The following is a 6390-nucleotide window of genomic DNA, read 5'->3' on the forward strand; positions in this document are numbered from 1 at the left end:
AAGAGAATGGGATTTGAACCCATGCGTGCAGAGCACACTGGATTAGCAGTCCATCGCCTTAACCACTCGGCCACCTCGTCTTTCTGGCTCAAAATAGAAGGGTTTTCTGACACCACTTGTCATATTTTAAATCATTTCTTTATACATTGTTGGTTGTGTTCTCAGCAATATCACAGGCTTGTTAGCAAGTCCACTTTCAAGTGAGCTTTTGCTTAAAGAACATTTATTTTACTTTAAACGTAACCTATATTTGTGAACTACTACACCATCATGTTAATCCATCACAAATGACAAAAAATCATAACTTACAGATCTGGCCAATGACATCACTTCTACTATAACAGTAATGGTAGATTTTCACTAAATGTGTGCTATGTATGTCTTTGATGAAAAGCATTGTTCTTTGAAGTAGATTTCTTAATTGAATTAGTTTATTTTTGACATTTGAGTGTTAGCTTCACTTATGAAGCATTATTTGCAAAAATTCCATTTCCAAGCAAACAACTCCAAACCGATGAGGATGGGATTTGAACCCATGCGTGCAGAGCACAATGGATTAGCAGTCTATCGCCTTAACCACTCGGCCACCTCATCTTTCTGGCACAAATAAAGAAGCTTTTTCTAACACTACTTGTCTTGTTTTAAATCAATTCTTTATACATTATTGGTTGTGTTCTCATCAATATCACAGGCTTGTTAGCAAGTCCCCTTTCAAGTGAGCCTTTGCTTAAAGAACATTTATTTTACTTTAGACATAACCTATATTTGTGAACTACTACACCATCATGTTGATCCATCTCAAACGACAAAAAATCATAACATACACATTTGGCCAATGACATGACTTCTACTATAACAGTAATGGTAGATTTTCCTTAAATGTGTTCTATGTATGTCTTTAATGAAAAGCATTGTTCATTGACGTAGATTTCTTAATTGAATTAGTTTATTTTTGACATTTGAGTGTCAGCTTCACTTATGAAGCATTATTTGCAAAATTCCATTTCCAAGGAAAAAATTCCAAACCGACAAGATTTGAACCCATGCGTGCAGAACACAATGGATTAGCCGTCCATCGCCTTAAGCACTCGGCCACCTCATCTTTCTGGCACAAATAAAGATGAGTTGTCTGACACCACTTGTCATATTTTAAATCATTTCTTTATACATTGTTGGTTGTGTTCTCAGCAATATCACAGGCTTGTTAGCAAGTCCACTTTCAAGTGAGCCTTTGCTTAAAGAACATTTATTTTACTTTAAACGTAACCTATATTTGTGAACTACTACACCATCATGTTGATCCATCACAAACGACAAAAAATCATAACACACACATTTGGCTTAGATTTTCACTAAATGACATGACTTCTACGACTTCTACTAAAACAGTAATGGTAGATTTTCACTAAATGTGTTCTATGTATGTCTTTAATGAAAAGCATTGTTCATTGAAGTAGATTTCTTAATTGAATTAGTTTATTTTTGACATTTGAGTGTCAGCTTCACTTATGAAGCATTATTTGCAAAAATTCCATTTCCAAGCAAACAATTCCAAACCGACGAGGATGGGATTGGAACCCATGAATGCAGAGCACAATGGATTGTGCTCTGCATGCATGGGTTCCAATCCAATCCTCGTCGGTTTGGAATTGTTTGCTTGGAAAAGGAATTTTTACAAATAATGCTTCATAAGTAAAGTGAAGTGAAGTGAAGTCAATCGCCTTAACCACTCGGCCACCTCATCTTTCTGGCACAAATAAAGAAGGATTTTCTGACACCACTTGTCTTGTTTTAAATCAATTCTTTATACATTATTGGTTGTGTTCTCATCAATATTACAGGCTTGTTAGCATGTCCACTTTCAAGTGAGCCTTTGCTTAAAGAACATTTATTTTACTTTAGACATAAACTATATTTGTGAACTACTACACCATCTTGTTGATCCATCACAAACGACAAAAAATCATAACATACACATTTGGCCAATGACATGACTTCTACTATAACAGTAATGGTAGATTTTCACTAAATGTGTTCTATGTATGTCTTTAATGAAAAGCATTGTTCATTGAAGTAGATTTCTTAATTGAATTAGTTTTTTTTTACATTTGAGTGTCAGCTTCACTTATGAAGCATTATTTGCAAAAATTCCATTTCCAAGCAAACAATTCCAAACCGACGAGGATGGGATTGGAACCCATGAATGCAGAGCACAATGGATTGTGCTCTGCATGCATGGGTTCCAATCCCATCCTTGTCGGTTTGGAATTGTTTGCTTGGAAATTGAATTTTTGCAAATAATGCTTCATAAGTAAAGTGAAGTGAAGTGAAGTCCATCGCCTTAACCACTCGGCCACCTCATCTTTCTGGCACAAATAAAGAAGGGTTTTCTAACACCAGTTGTCATATTTTAAATCAATTCTTTATACATTGTTGGTTGTGTTCTCAGCAATATCACAGGCTTGTTAGCAAGTCCACTTTCAAGTGAGCTTTTGCTTAAAGAATATTTATTTTACTTTAAAATTAACCTATATTTGTGAACTACTACACCATCATGTTGATCCATCACAAACGATAAAAAATCATAACATACACATCTGGCCACTGACATGACTACTACTATAACAGTAATGGTAGATTTTTATTAAATGTGTTCTATGTATAACTTTAATGAATGGCATTGTTCATTGAAGAAGATTTCTTAATTGAATTAGTTTATTTTTGACATTTGAATGTCAGCTTCACTTATGAAGCATTACTTGCAAAATTCCATTTCCAAGCAAACAATTCCAATCCGAAGAGAATGGGATTAGAACCCATGCGTGCAGAGCACAATGGATTAGCAGTCCATCGCCTTAACCACTCGGCCACCTCGTCTTTCTGGCTCAAAATAGAAGGGTTTTCTGACACCACTTGTCATATTTTAAATCATTTCTTTATACATTGTTGGTTGTGTTCTCAGCAATATCACAGGCTTGTTAGCAAGTCCACTTTCAAGTGAGCTTTTGCTTAAAAAACATTTATTTTACTTTAAACGTAACCTATATTTGTGAACTACTACACCATCATGTTGATCCATCACAAATGACAAAAAATCATAACTTACAGATCTGGCCAATGACATCACTTCTACTATAACAGTAATGGTAGATTTTCAGTAAATGTGTGCTATGTATGTCTTTAATGAAAAGCATTGTTCTTTGAAGTAGATTTCTTAATTGAATTAGTTTATTTTTGACATTTGAGTGTTAGCTTCACTTATGAAGCATTATTTGCAAAATTCCATTTCCAAGCAAACAACTCCAAACCGACGAGGATGGGATTTGAACCCATGCGTGCAGAGTACAATGGATTAGCAGTCTATCGCCTTAACCACTCGGCCACCTCATCTTTCTGGCACAAATAAAGAAGCGTTTTCTAACACTACTTGTCTTGTTTTAAATCAATTCTTTATACATTATTGGTTGTGTTCTCATCAATATCACAGGCTTGTTAGCAAGTCCCCTTTCAAGTGAGCCTTTGCTTAAAGAACATTTATTTTACTTTAGACATAACCTATATTTGTGAACTACTACACCATCATGTTGATCCATCTCAAACGACAAAAAATCATAACATACACATTTGGCCAATGACATGACTTCTACTATAACAGTAATGGTAGATTTTCCTTAAATGTGTTCTATGTATGTCTTTAATGAAAAGCATTGTTCATTGACGTAGATTTCTTAATTGAATTAGTTTATTTTTGACATTTGAGTGTCAGCTTCACTTATGAAGCATTATTTGCAAAATTCCATTTCCAAGGAAAAAATTCCAAACCGACAAGATTTGAACCCATGCCTGCAGAACACAATGGATTAGCCGTCCATCGCCTTAAGCACTCGGCCACCTCATCTTTCTGGCACAAATAAAGATGAGTTGTCTGACACCACTTGTCATATTTTAAATCATTTCTTTATACATTGTTGGTTGTGTTCTCAGCAATATCACAGGCTTGTTAGCAAGTCCACTTTCAAGTGAGCCTTTGCTTAAAGAACATTTATTTTACTTTAAACGTAACCTATATTTGTGAACTACTACACCATCATGTTGATCCATCACAAACGACAAAAAATCATAACACACACATTTGGCTTAGATTTTCACTAAATGACATGACTTCTACGACTTCTACTAAAACAGTAATGGTAGATTTTCACTAAATGTGTTCTATGTATGTCTTTAATGAAAAGCATTGTTCATTGAAGTAGATTTCTTAATTGAATTAGTTTATTTTTGACATTTGAGTGTCAGCCTCACTTATGAAGCATTATTTGCAAAAATTCCATTTCCAAGCAAACAATTCCAAACCGACGAGGATGGGATTGGAACCCATGAATGCAGAGCACAATGGATTGTGCTCTGCATGCATGGGTTCCAATCCAATCCTCGTCGGTTTGGAATTGTTTGCTTGGAAAAGGAATTTTTACAAATAATGCTTCATAAGTAAAGTGAAGTGAAGTGAAGTCAATCGCCTTAACCACTCGGCCACCTCATCTTTCTGGCACAAATAAAGAAGGATTTTCTGACACCACTTGTCTTGTTTTAAATCAATTCTTTATACATTATTGGTTGTGTTCTCATCAATATTACAGGCTTGTTAGCATGTCCACTTTCAAGTGAGCCTTTGCTTAAAGAACATTTATTTTACTTTAGACATAAACTATATTTGTGAACTACTACACCATCTTGTTGATCCATCACAAACGACAAAAAATCATAACATACACATTTGGCCAATGACATGACTTCTACTATAACAGTAATGGTAGATTTTCACTAAATGTGTTCTATGTATGTCTTTAATGAAAAGCATTGTTCATTGAAGTAGATTTCTTAATTGAATTAGTTTTTTTTTACATTTGAGTGTCAGCTTCACTTATGAAGCATTATTTGCAAAAATTCCATTTCCAAGCAAACAATTCCAAACCGACGAGGATGGGATTGGAACCCATGAATGCAGAGCACAATGGATTGTGCTCTGCATGCATGGGTTCCAATCCCATCCTCGTCAGTTTGGAATTGTTTGCTTGGAAATGGAATTTTTGCAAATAATGCTTCATAAGTAAAGTGAAGTGAAGTGAAGTCCATCGCCTTAACCACTCGGCCACCTCATCTTTCTGGCACAAATAAAGAAGGGTTTTCTAACACCAGTTGTCATATTTTAAATCAATTCTTTATACATTGTTGGTTGTGTTCTCAGCAATATCACAGGCTTGTTAGCAAGTCCACTTTCAAGTGAGCTTTTGCTTAAAGAATATTTATTTTACTTTAAAATTAACCTATATTTGTGAACTACTACACCATCATGTTGATCCATCACAAACGACAAAAAATCATAACATACACATCTGGCCACTGACATGACTACTACTATAACAGTAATGGTAGATTTTTATTAAATGTGTTCTATGTATAACTTTAATGAATGGCATTGTTCATTGAAGAAGATTTCTTAATTGAATTAGTTTATTTTTGACATTTGAATGTCTGCTTCACTTATGAAGCATTACTTGCAATATTCCATTTCCAAGCAAACAATTCCAATCCGAAGAGAATGGGATTTGAACCCATGCGTGCAGAGCACACTGGATTAGCAGTCCATCGCCTTAACCACTCGGCCACCTCGTCTTTCTGGCTCAAAATAGAAGGGTTTTCTGACACCACTTGTCATATTTTAAATCATTTCTTTATACATTGTTGGTTGTGTTCTCAGCAATATCACAGGCTTGTTAGCAAGTCCACTTTCAAGTGAGCTTTTGCTTAAAGAACATTTATTTTACTTTAAACGTAACCTATATTTGTGAACTACTACACCATCATGTTGATCCATCACAAATGACAAAAAATCATAACTTACAGATCTGGCCAATGACATCACTTCTACTATAACAGTAATGGTAGATTTTCACTAAATGTGTGCTATGTATGTCTTTGATGAAAAGCATTGTTCTTTGAAGTAGATTTCTTAATTGAATTAGTTTATTTTTGACATTTGAGTGTTAGCTTCACTTATGAAGCATTATTTGCAAAAATTCCATTTCCAATCAAACAACTCCAAACCGACGAGGATGGGATTTGAACCCATGCGTGCAGAGCACAATGGATTAGCAGTCTATCGCCTTAACCACTCGGCCACCTCATCTTTCTGGCACAAATAAAGAAGCTTTTTCTAACACTACTTGTCTTGTTTTAAATCAATTCTTTATACATTATTGGTTGTGTTCTCATCAATATCACAGGCTTGTTAGCAAGTCCCCTTTCAAGTGAGCCTTTGCTTAAAGAACATTTATTTTACTTTAGACATAACCTATATTTGTGAACCACTACACCATCATGTTGATCCAT

At 34.9% G+C, this 6390-nt stretch overlaps 1 non-coding gene across 1 annotated transcript; it reads right to left on the reverse strand.

Annotated features, from left to right (window-relative positions):
- Positions 1-512: 512 nt before the first annotated feature.
- Positions 513-594, reverse strand: TRNAS-GCU (transfer RNA serine (anticodon GCU)). The gene has a single exon. It is a non-coding gene; the product is annotated as a tRNA-Ser (tRNA).
- Positions 595-6390: the final 5796 nt, after the last annotated feature.

This window comes from Taudactylus pleione, unplaced genomic scaffold (genome assembly GCF_031769625.1).
Source record: "Taudactylus pleione unplaced genomic scaffold, aTauple2 ptg002766l, whole genome shotgun sequence".
Classification (NCBI taxonomy): Eukaryota; Metazoa; Chordata; class Amphibia; order Anura; family Myobatrachidae; genus Taudactylus; species Taudactylus pleione.